This window comes from Herpailurus yagouaroundi, unplaced genomic scaffold (assembly GCF_014898765.1).
Source record: "Herpailurus yagouaroundi ecotype Mexico unplaced genomic scaffold, PumYag 160, whole genome shotgun sequence".
Lineage (NCBI taxonomy): Eukaryota > Metazoa > Chordata > Mammalia > Carnivora > Felidae > Herpailurus > Herpailurus yagouaroundi.
The window spans coordinates 14863685-14882203 of record NW_024412401.1 but is presented as its reverse complement, the minus strand read 5'-3'; the positions used below and the strand labels follow the sequence as shown (position 1 = coordinate 14882203).

At 36.5% G+C, this 18519-nt stretch overlaps 1 protein-coding gene across 4 annotated transcripts in view; it reads left to right on the top strand.

Annotated features, from left to right (window-relative positions):
* The window catches only part of LINGO2 (leucine rich repeat and Ig domain containing 2), a 508494-nt gene that overhangs the window by 184433 nt on the left and 305542 nt on the right, over nucleotides 1-18519 (top strand). For all 4 annotated transcript variants that reach the window (XR_005792499.1, XM_040481442.1, XM_040481440.1 and 1 more), the window contains one exon: nucleotides 11407-11565. The gene's annotated coding sequence lies outside the window, so the exon portion shown is untranslated. The remainder of the gene's footprint in view (nucleotides 1-11406; nucleotides 11566-18519) is intronic.

Below are 18519 nucleotides of genomic sequence, written 5' to 3'. Positions count from 1 at the left end.
ATGTATACACTCATGAAACGATCATCACAGTTGAGTTATAAACGTATCAATCACCCTCAAAAGTTTTCTTGCATGTCCTTTTAATTTCTCCTTTCTGTTCCTTCTCCCCATCACCAGGCAAACACTTAACAGCTATCTGTAACTATAATTAATTTGAACTTTTTCCCTAGAATTTTATATAAATGGAATAATAGAGTTTATACTCTTTTTTTAGGGCGGGAGAATCTGGTATATTTCATGTAGCATAATTATTTTGTGAATCATTACTATGTTACATAAAACAATAATTCATTCCTTTCTAATACAGAGTAGAATTCTCCTATATGGATATAACACTATTTATTCATTCACTTATTGAGGGACACCTAAGTAATTTCCAACCATTGACTAAAACCGAAAAGCTGCTCTGAATAGATGTATATAAATCTTTGTATGGACATATGTTTTCTTTCTTATGAATAAAGACCTAGAAGTCAAATGACTAGATTTTGTAATTGGTATATGTTAAAATTCTTAAGAAACTTCATGGGGCACCTGGGTGGCTCTGTCGGTTGAGTGTTCAACTTCAGCTCAGGTCATGGTCTCACCATTCAGTTTGTGACTTTGAGCCCTGCAGTGGGCTCACTGCTGTCAGTGCAGAGCCAGCTCTGGAGCTTCTGTCTCCCTCTCTCTCTGCTCCTCCCCTGCTCATGCTCTCTCCCCCTAGCTCTCAAAAATAAATAAACATTAAAAAAAAGAAAACATGTGAAAAAATTCTTGAGAAACTTCAAACTATTTTCCACTGGTTGCCAAATGCTGGAGGGTGAGGGAAATAGGAGAGATTGGTAAAAGAGTATAAACTTCCAGTTATAAGATGAATAAGATCTGCAGATGTAATCTATAGCATGGTGATTATACCTGATAGCACTGTATTGTGTAAATGAAATTTGATAAGAAAGTAGAACTTAAATGTTCTCACTGACCCCTCCCCCCACCAAATAAATATGTGAGGTGGCAGTTGGTGTTACCCAAGGAAATCCTTTCACAATGTATATGCATATCAAATCAACACACTGTACACCGTAAAGTTACACAATGCTTATGTCAGTTATATTTAAAAACATCTGGGAGGGAAAATTTTGGCTTAACACTTAGAAAATAATCAATGCAACCATATTAACTATACTAACAAACTAAAGAAAAATCATTATCATTTTAGTAGATACAGAATAAGCATTTGGCAAAATCCAACATCTATTCTTTTTTTTAATTTTTTAAATGTTTTTTAATTTATTTTTGAGATAGAGAGAGACAGAGCATGAGCAGGGGAGGGGCAGAGAGAGAGAGGGAGGCACAGAATCTGAAGCAGGCTCCAGGCTCTGAGCTGTCAGCACAGAGCCCGATGCGGGGCTGGAACTCTTGGACTGTGAGATCATGACCTGAGCTGAAGTCAGACGCTTAACTGACTGAGCCACCCAGGTGCCCCCAACATCAATTCTTGATTTTAAAAAATACCTTGAACAAACTATGAATAAATCGTAATTTCATCAACTGATAACAGGACACTACGAACAGCTATAGCTAATATCATTCTTAATGGTGAAAGATACTTTCCTCCTAAGGTCAGAAAAAAATAAGTATGTTAGCTCCCATAATTGCTATTCAGCATTGTAATGTAAGTCCTAGCCGGCTCAATAAGACAAGAAATGAAAGGCATCCAAATTGAAAAAGAAGAGGTAAACTGCTTTTAAGTACAGATAATATGATTTTCTATATGGAAAATCCATTGGAATCCACACAAAAAGTACTAGGACTGATTGATGTTTGTGTTTAACATAGTTGCAGAATTAAAGAACTACAGACAAACATTAACTGTAATTCCATATTTTGGCAACAAAGCATTAGGCATTTGAAATCTACAAAAAGCTTCAATACTATTTACAATAGCATAAAATTATGTTGAATACATGGAGATAAATCTTGCACAAAATACGTGCAAGGCCTATATACTGAATACTACTAAACATTGCTGACAGAAATTGAAGAAGACTTAAATAAATGTAGAAATATACTGTGTTTGTGAGTTGGGAAACTCATTATTGTTAAGGTATAAATTTCCTCCAAAGTAGTTTATACATTTAATACCACCACAACTTCAGTAGGATTTTTTTTACAGAAATTGCAAACTGATTCCAAAATTCATGTGGAAATGAAAAGAACCTAGAATGGCCTCTGTCCCCCCAAAACTTTTATTTATTTATTTATTTATTTATTTATTTATTTATTTATTATTAAGTTTATTTATGTATTTTGAGAGAGAGAGAGAGAACAAGCAGAGGAAGGGCAGAGAGAGGGAGGGAGAGACAGAATCCCAAGCAGGCTCCCCACCATCAGCACAGAGCCCAATGCAGGCTCATATTGCAAAATGATTACCACCATACTGTTAGCTAATACTTCCATCACATCACATACTTAACATTTTGTTTTTGTAGTAAGAACATTAAATATCTGCTCTCTTAGCAACTTTCAAGTGTATGATACCATATTATAAACATATACCATTACTAATCATAATCACAATGCTATGCATTAGATCTTCAGAGCTTATTCATCTTCTAACTGAAAGTTTATACTTTTTAACCAACATCCCATTATGTTCCTAACCTCCAGTCTCTGGTAACTATCATGCTATTCCCTGGTTTGATGATTTTGGCTTTTTAGAGTCTAAATATAAGTTATGTCATACAGTGTTTATCTTTGTCTATCTTACTTATTTCACTTAGCATAATGCCCTCAAGGTCAGGTCCATTCATGGTGTAGAAAATGACAAGACTTCTTCTTTCTCATGACTGAAATGTGTGTGTGTGTGTGTGTGTGTGTGTGTGTGTGTGTGTGTGTGTTTATGTGTGTATTTATAAAACATCTTTTTGCAATCATCCTTTGATAGACATTTAGGTTGTTTTTACTACTTGGTTACTGTGAATAATGCTACAATGAACATGCGAGTGCAGATATTTCTCTTTTTTATAGTTTTATTTTATTTTATTTGAAAGAGAAAAAGAAAGAGAGAGAGCATGTGCAGGAGAGGAGCAGTGAGAGAGGGAGGGAGAGAATCTCCAGCAGGTTCTGCACTGTCAGCATGGAGCCTAATGCAGGGCTCCATCACACAAACCGTGAGATCTTGACCTGAGCGGAAATCAAGCCTCATAACTTCAGACACCGTTTTTCTATTTAAATTTTCTTTTTCCTGCTTTCCTCTCTCTTTTGGTATTCTCTTTGATATACTCCATGTTACTTTGGGTCAGTCTCCCAGGTGGGTCCTAGTAGATTTCCTATCAATCTGAAAAGCAGATCTATGTATCAGAGTTTTCAGTTGAAAGTATTGGAAAATGACTCTGGCTGTCTTAAGCAGAAAAAGAATTTAGCAGGAGATGCAAACCTCACAAAAATAGCTTCTGGAAAGGAACAAGAAAGCTTAGGAGTCTAGGTGCTGGGTAAATAAACAAGGTTACACTGCAGGAAAGCCTAGTGTTTTAGCCACCACTGGCACGAGTCTGACCTTAAAATGCACACACACACACAGATACACACACACACACACACACACACACACACACACACACACTTTTTTTTTTTAATCTTTGTGTCATTCTCTCAAACATCCAAGCTTAGGTCATATTGGTTGAGTGAGATCACATCTAAGTTCCTCTCATTCCCCCAGGTAGTAGGGGAAATGTTTCTTTTCTCCAAGATTATCTTTATGTTATTAATACAACATGCAATAATAATGCAATAATTCAAGCTCCATCCTGTTTTCCTAGTAAAAGTCAGAGAGCTCATGGGAAGAGAAGTGTGTTGGTTTTTGGACAGCCAAAAAGAAAAAACATTACCCTGTCTCTCTTGTATTTTATCCCTCAGTTCCTGATTTTGGGATAATGTGGAATGTAGTGGTTAGAGGAAAGCAAGCATTAGAAATAGAAAAGAGAAATGGTTGACATGAACTTATACCTGGAAAAAAGCAAATTGATAGGCGAACAACATACAGACCATTTATTTATATCAGAAAAAACACGGCCTATTCAATCAAGAAGTCAGTCTCCCTTTTAGCTTTTGGGCCACCTGCCAGCCACTCACTGCCTCTGACTCCAGTTCTTCTCAGTCGCCAGGTGGGAATGAAAACGTCTGTCTCCCAGGTTTGTCATGAAGATGAATGAGAAAATATGTGGAAAGCGCTCAGCATGGCACACTGATTTACAGTGGCTACTTGCCAAATACTTGTTAGTTTCCTATCCTTCTCTCTAGAAAACTATCTAACTCCTGAAAAACTCCACCATCACCACCTCTGTAACTGGGGCTACAAATCTGAAATATACTGACTGCATCCATCAGGAAGTGTAATTGCTGTGAAACTCATGCTATATGTGGCCCTGTTATTGATGGTGGTCATGTACAGAGACATCAAGTTTCTTCTTGAAATCAAACTCGTAACGAGATTACGAAGCCCCTTCATTTCTTGTTTCACATTCCTTGTACAGTGCTCCCTTACACCAAAGAGAACTTGATTCTTCCTTTTTTTAATGTTTATTTATTTGAGGGGGGAGGAGGGGCAGAGAGAGAGGAGGACAGAGGACCCAAAGTGGGATCTGGCCAACAGCAGTGAGCCTGGTGCAGGGCTCAAACTCACAAACCGGGATATCATGACTTGAGCCGAAGTCGGAAGCTTAACCACTGAACCACCCAGGTGCTCCCCCACTCTTTTATTAATGTTTATCTTGATTCCTCCTTTCTTACGATTGTTATATAATAGTCTTTCATCATGGTTTCTCTTTATTCTTAGGGAGTCTCCTTAGTAATGAAAACAATAAAGCTGTATTAGATAAAAGTGATGAAGATCATGTGTATATTGAATATTAAGTTCTTAAATATTTGAAGGAAAAATACTGATCATTGAAGGGGATCTCTCAATTTATGCAACTCGTGGAAGAATATTTCTTCCAAAATAGACTAATTGGTTTGAAATTAAAAGAGAAATAAGTGTAATAAATTAAAAGTTGTGGAGAAATAATGAGACATGTCAAAACTATGTTTTGTTCTAGGAGAGTGGTTCTTAAAGAGTAGTTTGTCTAAGTGTAATCTGGGGAACTGTCATCTGCAGAATTCCCAATATCACTCCAAAAATGGGGAATTATTAATTCTGGGAAAGAGCCCAAGGATCCACATTATTAAACACACTTCTTGGTGATTTTGATGAGCTAGTTGCTAGGCTAGAGGGATTTTTTCTACCCCTTTTGAGAGACTTTTTGAAGAGAAAATTTTAACTACCCCGGATTTTGCAAAACTAGCAGTGAGTGATGACCCCTCAGTGGTTGTAAAGCAGGATCTCAAACCGTTGGCCGAGGACCAAAACCAGTTCACAGATGTCTTCTGTCTGACAAAAATCACGTTTAGGATGTTGCTTGGAATGTCCTTAAGCTCAGTTTGCTTTCTTCAGCTCACTTTTGTCTGGCTCATGGGCTTCTGGTTGTAGCTCACATTTAAGCGATACAACTGACCCTTAGACATTTGTTTATGAGCTCTGAGAACTTAAAGCATTGTTCTACAAAGCGTAAACTCAGAGTGAGGTATTTGGGAACTTCCAGCACATGATTAAATTTGGTTTGTAAATTCTAATTTGACAAGGCTTGCCAAGCTAGGGTCAAATTTTTAAGAACTATTTTTGTATTCAAGCATAATATATTCTGAAGTGAAGGCATATTGGGTCCCTGCCCCTCTTCCATGAGGCACCAGTTCACTTCTCTGTCCACTTGGCCAGATGATGAGCAATACATGGGCAGGAACTGAATCTTTGGACTTGCCTTGTGATCGGAGCCAGCACATTATACAGAATGCAGTAGATGCTTAAATGTTTGTTGAAACGCAAAGGCGGAAAAGAAGGGAGAGTGGAAGGAAGGATGGGAGGAAGGAAGGTAAAGAAAAAGACAATGGAGAAAAGAAGAAAAGGAGGAAAGAAGGAGAAAAAAACAGGAAAGAAAGGAAAAAGTACTGAGACAAGTGTCATTTGTAGAAAATTTAGAAATGTGACTAATTGGATCCCTCATTTTAGGAAAATACCAACAGGAATATGGACTACTTTAATTCTCAAAGTTTATAGAACATAGTCAAATTCAGAATTAGGCATCTTTGAGCCAAGATAGAAACGAAGAGAATTGTTTGTGTTTTAGTATCAGGCACTGTATTCTCAGATATTGACAGAATACCCTAAATTTTTCTTTTGTCACCCATGGGGCTTCCTGCCAGGTTTCTGAAGTAAAAATATTAAATGAGTATCTTGGAAGATTATTTTAAGTTTGTAATTACTTACAATGTAGCTAAACACCAAATGAGCATCAAAAAAATGCCAGTGTGCTATTTATATTTTAATCTAATCATCATCTTTGTCACAATCTATCATCACAGTCTTCTCCTTGTGTCTATGTTTTTTCCATTGGAAAAACATGGCTTTAAAGGGAGAGAGAAAAATGTCATCTGTTGCTTTCAGAAAATTAAACTCATTTAAAATTGAGTACTCAGAAATCCTGTTATTTTGTTTGTTGACTTTTGGTATCTTCTTTCCAAAATAAAACCTACTCAGAGCTTGGTTATTTAAAATCAAGTGAGTTGGAAATCTATAAAGTTGTTTAGACACCATGTCAAGTAAGCTGGGTGAGAGAGTGGTGTATTAGAAATACAGGTGTATCATGGGGTTATGTACTCATCCAGATCCTACTGTGATCCTAATGACCTCTGGTATGTCATTTCATTTCCCTGAGACTCAGATTTCCATATATATATTGAGCACATCTTTCAAACTCAATTTATAAGAATTTGGAATTGACAGTACAGCACTATCAATTAACTGCATTCAAGCTCCATTTTTCAAAGCTTCTATGTCTTTGGACAATAACTTCCACTCTCTGATTCTTATTTCAATCACCTTGAAGTGGGCGTTATTACATTACTTTGCATGTTTTTTTGACAAAATTAAATGTGAAACCATATATGAAACAGCAATAGGCACATAGATTTTTTTGATGACCCCTGCCTGCTGGGAAATAATCTGTGACTTTTACATCTGACTAAATGAAGAAGAAGGAAAAAAGGAATTTGGAAGCAATCATTTTGTAAATAAAAATGGTAGCACCTTCTCTTTTCCAATATCACCGATAAAAGGAACATATTTGAAACTTCTAAGGCAGAAAGCCTCATTACTTTGATTGTTGATAACCTACTTATTCCTATATTCTTGATGTTTGTGTGGGAAAATGAGTAACCTAGATACACAGCTTGCAAAATGCACCAAGCAGTCATTTAACAAATGCACTGAGCTCAGAGTGCTGAATGCTCTTCCAGTTCTGTCGGCTACCCAGAGGGCTGTGCAGCATGCCTCTATGGGGAAGATGAAGCACATCCCTGAGATAAAGTTTAAAGAGCAACATATCAACAAGTACAAATCAATAGTTTATAAAATGAGTGCCTAAGTGCTGAGGGGATCCTTTGGAAAGCTTCCTTCAAAGCAATGAGATAAACTAAAAGGGTAGTGGTAGTGTGCATAAAGAAAAAGAAGACCAAAATTCAATTTCAGAGCACTTAAGGCCAGACCAAGAAACAAGAAAATAGTGTTTGTGAGTGTTTGAATTTCTTCTACTTTTTTCAAATTTTATTTTGGTCTTGTTTTGTTTTAAATTCATGCACAATAGGATTTTATCAATAGGTTCTGTATACCATGCCCCTATCTAGAACCTCTTTGAACATTGTCAACAATTCATGAATACAGTATTGAGGTATAATTTATGTGCAGTAAAAAGCCCTCATTCAAAATTCAGTTTCAAAGAATACAAGTTTCAGGGCACCTGGGTGGCTCAGTCAGTTGAGCGACTCTTGGTGTCTGCCCAGGTCATGACATTAGAGTCCTGGGATTGAGCTCGAGTCAGGCTCCATGCTAAACATGGAGCCTGCTTGTGATTCTCTCTCTCTCCCTCTGTTCTTCTCCCCTACTTCTCTCTCTCTCTCTCTCTCTCTCTCTCTCTCTCTCTCTCAAGAAAAAAAAATATATGTTTCTTAAAAATAAGAATAACATTTATTTTTTATTTTTTTATTTAAAAAAATGTAATGTTTTTATTTATTTTTGAGAGAGGGAGAAGACAGAGTGAGTGAGGGAGGAGCAGAGAGAAAGAGAGAGAGAGAGAGAGAGAGAGTGAGAGAGAGAGAGACAGAATCCAAAGCAAGCTCCAGGCTCTGAGCTGTCAGCACAGAGCCAGACTGAGGGCTCGAACTCACAAGCCATGAGATCATGACCTGAGCTGAAGTCAGATGCCCAACCAACTGAGCCACCCAGGTGTCCCGCATTTATTTTTTTAAAAGACTTGGTCTCAGACGAGTCATCTCAGTAATAAGCAGAGGCTCAAAAAATGTAAGATGAGAAAATAGAAGAAAATTATAATGTTTGGAAACCATACTGATTTTAGTAAAAATCACTTAATTTCCAAGAGTATTATTTAAAGCATTATCTCTACCTTTTGCTTTTGTTTTCCTATTTGATAGCATATTTGAAAGAGAGAAAAGTAAAAAAATTTATTTTAAGTCTTTTTTTTTTCTTCATTCTGAGCACTAGTATTAGAATAAGGTTTTAAACCAATGTCATGGAATTAGTATTTCTTATGAATACCCATGGACTTCTCTTTGAGAAAAATATATGCATTTAATTTTGTGTATCTTTTTGAGGAAACAAATGGAATAGATAATACAAAAAGTGTGTGAAGCAACTTGTTGTACAACACCCCCACCTGTTTATATATATCTATATATATCTATATATATATCTATATATATATCTATATATATATATATATATCTATATATATATATAGATATCTCCATGAACTGTGATGTAGACAGCAAAGGATTGATTGTATGTGAAGCCCAGTACACACATCTGGGAGGCACTGACTCTATGTTGGATGCTAAAAACATCAATGTACAAGTTGGTTGGATTTTTCTGAACCATTTTGACAGTTAATTGGCTTATGGAGAAAAACTTAACAGTGATACAAAACCATCACATCCAGTAAACACTTTATGTGAGTGAACTGTGTGAATCAGTCATTTGATATTGTAGCTTTGTCTTTGACCTATAATGCTGTGCTCAGTGACAAACTTCAGAAAATCCCATGGTCTGTCATATATGAGTAGGATAAAAAATAAAGCCAATTCGTTTTATTTGGTCTAATGTTGCTTCCTTTCGTTGTTACAAATATATGCTAACAAATCAGAATAGAATAGATGACAGTCTTTTTTATGGGAAGAGAATGTGTCTTTCCATTTTGTATCCAGGCACTTAATCCCATACCTGGAACAACTGAGGTACTCAATTAAAATTTGTGGAATAAATAAGTGGGGTCATGGATAAGTCGGTTATCAACAGTCAGTGGAAAACCATCAGTACTGAAGGAAATACACAAAACCTGTCCCTTCAAAGAAGGGATCAAGAGCATCCTCTTTGAATAATGAAATAAAGCTCATTTTAGAAAGCAAGTAGCTACATTGATTTACTTATATTTACTTTTTTGTCGTAAGTAGCACAACTGAAGTGTAAGAAGTCACACCAGGGCACAGATAGCTGCTTCTAAAGCAAGAGGCTTTCAAAATGTTTTCATTTAAAGTTAGTTTGGGAGCTTGGAGATTATGTTTATAAACACTTCCCTGTCATTAGGTCCACCAGCATATGACATCTTTCAGTATCCTACATGGCTTCCAAGAGACCAAAAAGGATTACCACTCATGAGAACATATTTGTTTTATAAGGGAATTGATTTGAATTTTTAGAGCATACATAATGCAGAAAAGAAGTAATAATGATTTTTGGCATGCATAGAAACATTTTGCATCCATAAGTTGACTAAGGTTTTAACTTAACAAATACCAGGGCTTAAATCAACAGATTAGAACATTTTAGCCTTGTGTGTGCATGTGTGTGTCTGGATGTGTTTGTTGCGGAGGTGGGGTCTGGGTGTGTCAGTAATAGTGTCCGCATTCCTGTTCTGAATTGCAGAATGATCGCTTAGTGTCCAGGTATACATTCCTCCTTTTAAGGATTTACTTTGAAATATTGCATTTTAGTCTGAAGTATGTACTTGACTTCAACCCGTTGCCTTCTTACCATTTCTGCTGAAATGGCACAATAGGATATCTCACTACTGTGCCTTTTAACGAAGTCTCCCCATTGACTTCTGGGAATACTTGAAGCTCTAATCACAGGTGCATGAGGATATATCATTTTGTGGCTTGTTAAAATCAGCTTTTGCACCTGTGTCCATGAATCTGCAGCACATAATCATCCACATGAGTCCCCCTACAGACTTAGAATAGCCTCTCAACCATTTCTGTTGCACTATTTAGAAAATAATAATAATTCTGGTTTTGTATTTGCATAACTAAATATGGTTGCTGTAGCTAAAAAAAAAAACTAATAGTTATTAAAGTCTATCCTGGAAAGCCCAATAAGCTAATCTGTTCACTGGTTTCCTAAATTTCTGTTGAACAGAGTTATTTGTGTGGCAGGTACGAGTATAATAAGAGTTGTTGATTATGCATGTTTATTTTTTCCTCCTTGAATGGAAATCAAACATGCTTAAATGTTTAAACACCATATTTAGTCATACGGACATTGATAGTTGAAACATTAGGTATGTAGTACACTGTCCCCAAATTCAGTCATGTAATTACTTCCCTGGGCTGTGGGCATTTCCTTTGTGTACAGATTCTGACTACAATATGTTCATGTTGGTTACTGTTTTATAGTCTGTGTCTCAACATGGATAAGGTAGCTGTGGAATATGCAGGACCTCATATATGCCCCTTAAAGGTGTTTCTCACATGCTCTCCTACAGACGTGATGCACGTTTTTTACAGTGAATGTTGACACTGACCAGAGTGTCAGAACTCACAAAGGAAACTATCCTTGATCTAAACCAACATGTGGAATTTTCTTTAGCTGGTGATGAGTTTGGCCTTTTTGAATCTCTTTGCTCAGTTACCCTAAGAGTTCTATAGGTAGAGTCAGAAAATTATTCTGATTACCCCAAGTGGTCACCTACATGAAAGAGAAGGGGTACACACCAAAAATATGTGGGTTTTAATATCAATAATGTTTATTTATACCGACAGCTTAAATAGATCAATAAGAGGACCGTGCACTCTGCAAAAACACCTTCTGTAGCTCATAAACTTCAGTCTTCTGGCTTTAATGTTTATCAGCATCTTGAGAGGCATTTGTGGCCCTTCACATACTCTTTCATGATTCCATTATTGATTAACTAGTGATGCCTGCTAGACCTAGGTCATGGTTCACTATTTTTCCATTAAAATGAAGAAATACCTTGTTTGTTGCAGGTTCACTTCAAGCAGTTGGCTTGTGGGACTCTGAGAGATGCTGCCGCCCATGACATGTTGGAATTATCATGATCAACTACCCAGTTTGGATTTCAGCCAGTGGCCAGGAGCTTTGCATGGTAGACAGCAAGGGTTGGATTTTTAAAAAGAGTAAACCAGGTAAGATTTGAAGAAGACATTGGATCATTTATCATTTGCTCTAAGGGTTTTAGTGTGTTGCCAAGATGCATTGAATAAATGTACAGCTTTTCTATTTATTTTCTAAGTCCACTGAACAGGTTGTTGAAGAATGGTACTCCCTTGGATTTAGGAGAATGTATAGAGTAATAATTGAGTCCATTTTTTCTCAAGAGGAGAAAGGAGTTATTTTAAGATACATATAAAGCAGACCCAAGATACTATGGATGCAATAGCCCAAAATTGCAAGCTAAGGAGATTTCCTCTTTAAGTAACTACTCGGAACTATAATGGAATAAGCAGGTGTACTTTTGAAGGTGTTGTAGGAAAAGTGTTGCTGTTAAGTTGTTGTACTATACACATTATCGAAATGTGAGTGTCGGTTTATAGCATATGATCTTATAAATATGCCTAAGGGTTACTCTAATTTAGAAGATTATACCATTATTCTGCCATTTATTTCTTTGTAAGTATTTATCATTCCAATTTCGGTTCATGTAAGTATTATTTAAAATGGCGATACAATGACATCCTTCATTATTATTGTGGCTCTTAGATTTTAAAATGTTACGCTTTTATTCAAGTATTCTTTTTGCTACTTTTATCTATTGCATTCTGGAAACTCTTCTCAACCATTACCTATAGTTTGTCAGACCTTCTTATCTCTCTCCTTAACTGTCTGCCTCCTCCATAATATAATTTAAATCTGTTATCAACAATTACCTGGGAGAAGCAGGAGTCATTCTTGTGCTCTGACTTTAAGACCATCAAAGCTTTTTCAGATTCTTTGAATTTTAGGCATCCCAAAGCATGATTTTCTTTAAGTTCAATTATAGAAACAGAAAATATAAGTAAAATGCATTAATTGAGAAAAAAGGAGGAAGATTATTCTAAGTCACTTGAATGAACTATTTAAGCCAATACAGCTTTCTTACTTTCTGAAAATAAAGTAGGTAGAACTCAGTCATCAATAAATAAATTATAGCCTAAGATAATTATTTGGATATAAAAGAGAACTTCTGAAGTGACTGAAAATAATTGATTCTTTAAAGTATAATAAATAAGCCTTCCCAATCCCATAATAACTTATTTGTCTGTGATGATATCAAGAGAGAAAAAATCAAAATACTCACAGATTTCAAATTTATTAGAAGTAGTATAGATGACCAGACTCATGGCAGAAATCCTTACTGATAAACTGAGTTGTGGACAATTGTCGTGCTTAGTGGCAAGGGGGAGTTATGCACACTTACAAGAGTTCTGCTAGTCTGTAAATAAAAGGGACTATACCTCAACCTGCTTCTGTGCTTTGTCGCATTAGAATGAAGCAAACGATTATAACAAGAATGCCTCATGATAGATTTACCTGTTTTATTTATTTATTTATTTATTTATTTATTTATTTATTTATTTATTTTTGAGAGAGAGAGAGAGAGAGAGAGAGAGAGAGAGAGCAAAAGCAGGGGAGGGGCAGAGAGAGAGGGAAACACAGAATCTGAAGCAGGTTCCAGGTTCTGAGCTGTTAGCACAGAGCCCAATGCAGGACTGAAACCCACAAACCGTGAGTGGTCAGAGAGAAGTCAGATGCTTAGTGGACTGAGCCACCCACGTGCCCCAGATTTACATATTCTTAAATGTTTAAGTCTTAATATCTGAGTCCAAAATAAATTCCATCCTGATTGTGCTTATTTCTCTATTTTCAACAAAATTGGGTTCCATGTTAAAACATCAGACTTAGAAGAAAAAGACAAAAAGAAGGATAAAATGAAACCAGTTTTGAAGGACCTCATGTGATAATGCAATTACTAGCACTTCTTTAATCTTGTCACAAGGAAGAGTTCTCCTGTACTGTGAGATCAGCATTTTTGTTCTTTAGAATACCTTTCCGAACTTTGTAAGTTAGCAATATAGAAAAAGTGTACAAGCGCTTTTGATCCAAGAAACATAACTTCTTTTCTCTTCAGTCAACCTTTTGAAAGTGAATCCTATTGATTAGGAGGTACAGAGATAGTACACTCTACTGTTCTGTATAAAAACATATATTGTAGAAGGGCCCCAAGCACATAAAAGATTTGACAGTGAATTCATGTATTTTCCCAGTGAAAGGTTAACTCTTTAAAAAGGAACAGAAAATTTATACATTATAGTTTTATAGCTTATATTAGTTTTAAATTCATTTTTGTTCTCTGTTGTAACGATGGTAGTTGTGTTTTTTATAGGGATGCATGTTAGCTCCTCCATAAAGTTAAGAGTGTCAAGGCTTCCCAACTCTGCTTCTCACAAGTTTATAACAAAGCCATAACAATTTGTACTGTTCCTTAGCTTAAAAGCAATTTTTCTTTCTTAACTCATTTTAAAAGTAAAGGTTTGCCTAGCTCAGGATTACATTGTTGTATGTTTGTATGGAGAAGCAATATTAAGCAAGAAAGACAAAATATAAAAGGTGAGGTTTTCAAAAGCGCTTCTGATAACAGCATGCCCCATGTTATGGGATATGCAGTCTCCAGCATGATTCGCGAAAATGTTTACACAGCACCCATGTATGCCATGTGTCCCTTACTTTCTGCAGAGAGCAATGGACATTCTTACCTGTGCAACTATTCTTATTTTGAGATCTTATTTTGAGGTCTTCTAAGAACCTGGAGAACTTAGCGAGGCAACTGATTTCATCATAAAAAGTCTTGTAGGAATCTTAAATACTTTTAGCTACCTATTTATTTACAATTCAGTTTTTGAATGTCAACAGGATGTAAAGCACTGTGTGGCCAGTAACAAATTAACAACCTTCCTTGCCCTGAATTCATCTAGCAGGGTGAAACTGCCATGTAAACAGCTCAACTTTGGGTGAAATGAACTAAAAAGTTTGATGATGTATTTCAAACAGAATTCTCCAGAAACTAAGATGAAGGACTGTTGTAACTGATAGGAGTATTCAAAGGTCTTGAGGCTTAAGAGGCATTTCAGCTTCATCGTTAAAAAGTAGGGAGAAGGGCACTCAGGTGGTTCAGTTGGTTAAGCTTCTGACTCTTGATTTCAGCTCAGGTAATGATCTCAGGGTTCATGGAATCGAGCCCCTCATGGGACCCTGTGCTAACAACGGGGAGCCTACTTGGGATTCTCTCTCCCCCTCTCCTGCTCATGTGCTCTCTCTGTCTCTCTGTCTCTCTCTCTCTCTCTCTCTCTCTCTCTCTCTCTGTCTTATTTATTCTCTCTCATAAAAATAAATAAACAAAAAAAGTAGGGAGAATTTTAATTGATGGGAAATAGGTGTAACAGCATTCTAAGTTCAGGGAACAGTATGGCAAAGCCACCATGATGTAAAAATATATGTTACCTTTGGAGAATGGGAGACTTGCCCCTGGAAAGTAGGGAGACATACAGGAAGAGATGGAGGATATAGGTAGGGGCTGGACTGGAGTGTTTGGCGTGCACAGCTACGGTGTTATCATATGGACCTGATGTAATTGAATCTGTGCTTAAAGACACAGCATGGGATCCCTAGGGGCAAGGAAGGTATGTGCAGAGACAAATGGTAAACTCAGAGTATACAGTTCTATGAGTGCATAAATGTGTCATTTCTAGTGCTGCGTCACCAGTGCCTGGAACAGGTCCTACTCATCACTGATTCAGACTAAATGAGTATCTCTCAGTGATAATCCAGAAACTTCTACATTTGCAACTTTCTCCTTTTTTATAAGTGGTTTGAAAACTCTTAATACAAACCATGAAAAGTTAACATACATGTTTTCCATCATCTACACGGGTAACACACACACACACACACACACACACACACACACACACTCACAACTCTCTCCCAGTATGTGCTTGAAATTAAACCTCAGATCCTGTTCCTGAAATTTATGCCTCAATTAAGATGGGGGCAGCTGCTACCCTACTTTATTTCCCTTTTGAGACTTTTATCTCTCAGGCTTTATCCTTCCCTTCATTGTTTTATCATCCCATCAATCACTGTTTCACTCCTTGGGAACGCAGCGTGCATCGCAGGCACATTTTTATGGCCAGAAAGCAAAGCTACCCTACTTGGCATGTAGTGCTTACTTAAACCTAATTAAATAATTCTGCTGAAAGTATGTCCTTTCCAGCACTGTGCACATTTGGCCAAAATGATAGGGAACACTTTAAAGCTGTGGAAAATAACCGGGGTAGGGAGCCTGAAGAAGACACAAATTGAATGATGGTGAACTTCAGCCCAACCTTCCTTGACATAGTCCTCTAATGAGCCGGGGTGCATTCACACTTCTGCTATAGGAAACTCCTAACTCACAGCCCAGCTTTCACCCCAATTATTTTGTTGAAAATTACCATTGTTGAAGGCTCCCCAGTAGTACACCAAATTCAGTACATTTTGTATGACTGAATCATCTATTTTCAGTGAACTTCTCTTGTAGTCTGGGAAAAATCCAATAATTTCTTTCAAAATATGCATACCTAAGGAAATGTAGATATGATTCACTATAATGTAATATTTGTGAGACCAACGTCTTTGTCTTTCTTCTCTTAAGACCTTAATATCAGGGACACATTCCTTTTCAATAAACATATCTGATGAGTGAATGAATGAATATCAAAAATTGTGCTTGAGATCAAATTCATAACTTCTGTGTTAACAGCAGGAAATACAATGCTCTCTTCTTAGTGAGGCCAGCTAGCGTTTGGTTCATCTTGCCCAGTGTTAGATCAAAGGCATCTTATAGCTTGCAGTACTGCCATTATTTAGTGAAAGATTTTTTTTAGGTTTAGTTTTGAGAGAGAGTGCACATGTGCAAGTGGGGAAGGGGAGAGAGAAGGAGACAGGATCCGAAGAGGACTCTGCACAGAGAGCCTGACATGGGGCTTGAACTCACGAACTATGAGATCATGACCTGAGCCAAAGATTTTTTTTTTTTAAATCATATGATGACAAAATTTTTTTATGCATATGAATGATTTAATATAAAATAAAGGATCAAGAAAAAAATTATTAAATGCCTTGTTGCTTTTATAAGTAAAGTATGGTTCTATTTTACAGTCACAAATTTTGAATTTTTATTTTTATAGATCCCAAATGCTTGGAAGAAAGAAGTAAGGCTTTCCCTGTTTCCATGCTATTGGGTGTGAATTTCTCTGGGTAGAAGTCACTGGACTACTGCTATCCTAGCAAGCTACCCTTTCATATTTCAAGAAGACAGGTTATAGCAAATTGTGGTTGTGAATATACTATCTCAGTTAAAGGCCCTGTCTTTAAGTAAAGCCTGGATTTGAATCCAAACTCTGACACTTACAAATTATATGACCTTGGGTAAGTCATTTATCATCTGAAAACTTTGATTCCCAACTGGTAACATGCACGTAGTAGTAGCTGTCCCATGTATAATTGTGAGGATTAAGTGAGATCACACATATAAAACACTCAGCAGAATATCTGACACATTATAAATAAGTGATATATATAAAAATATATCTATTTATAAATTACTGATATACTGATTTATAAATTACTGATATATAAAAGTTACTGATATTTATTATTATTATTATTACCACTAATAGTCTATTGTTATTATTACTACTAATAGTCTATACATGTAGCAGTTCTACCTAGAAGTTCATTTGTTTCAGCGAAATGTCAGAATATTTTATCCTTAGTCCCTAGAAGTAAATGATATGTAAAATGCTTAGCATTTACACATCTCATAAGCACTCAATTACTGTTAGTTGTTGTGGTGCTAGTTTTAATTGTCATTTTCCTATATAAGCACTTCTCTTCTTCAGGCTTTTTGAGGAGATCTTGGGTCTAATCTCTTTATAGCAACAACTTCCTTCTTAGGATGATGGCAAGTCTGTGTATTGTGGTTAGTGTTATGACTTTAAGATAAGGCCCAATCCGTTATTGGTTATATTATAATCACATTGCTGGGTGCCTTGATATTGAGGTGAATAGCATTTTCTTTAAAACCAAATATGACCAGAATGGTTTTTCATACCAAATTATAGTCTTTAGAATCAATAAAACACATTGAAAGCCACTAAAGGAAACATTAACATATATCTGACAGTAGCAAACAAATCATCCTGATCTGTTGACATAATTCTCTAATATGGAAATACTACTTTAACATATACTCATAGATACTGTCTTTAGAGGTCCCTGACATTAATCAAGCAGTATATATGTAATTATGCCTTTAACCTTTCCTTTTGTTACATGTATTTTACACAAAAATACTGTTATTAATTTTAAAATGAAAATTTAGGATTAAAACTACTTTTAACGTGGTAAAACAATACTTTAAAAATTAACTGTCATGATTAATTTCACAAAATGCCACCTAAAACCATATAGGAGAAGAACAGGGATAAATTAGAGGCAATTCCATGAATTTCTGGCCTGTGCTTCATAGACTGTTGGTTTTGGGTGGCCCTATTCTTGTCAACAAATGGCAGAATCTAGATAAATCAGCTGAGATGTGAGGGAAGACAAGTAGACTAGAAAACCGAGGGAGGGTCTGTTGAAAATGAATCACTCTGAGGTAAATAAAGGATTCCAGGCTTTGGCGAAGGACTTTCTAGGATTGGACTGTGAGTTTCTGCAAAGAGCCAGGTCCACAAAGATGCTCATCTTGCCCTGGCAGCTCACCGCTGCCCTTGGCGAGAGGCAGAGGAAGCCATTGGTGGAGAGGAGAGAGATTCAGGGATGCACCGTGGTTTGGAAGTAGCTGAAGTGATGGGCTGTGCAGTTGATTGGGCAGTCAAGAAGCAGAATCATGCCAGGGGTTACCAGCTCGATAGCATGTGTGTGATGTGTTTGAACTGAGTGGCAAGAAATCCCTGAGTGAGCATGGGGAACATTTCATTAGAAGGGAGTTATTTATTCTAAGGATAAGATTTAGCATGAAATTAAGATACTGCTGAAGTCAATCTTTACAAAGTCTC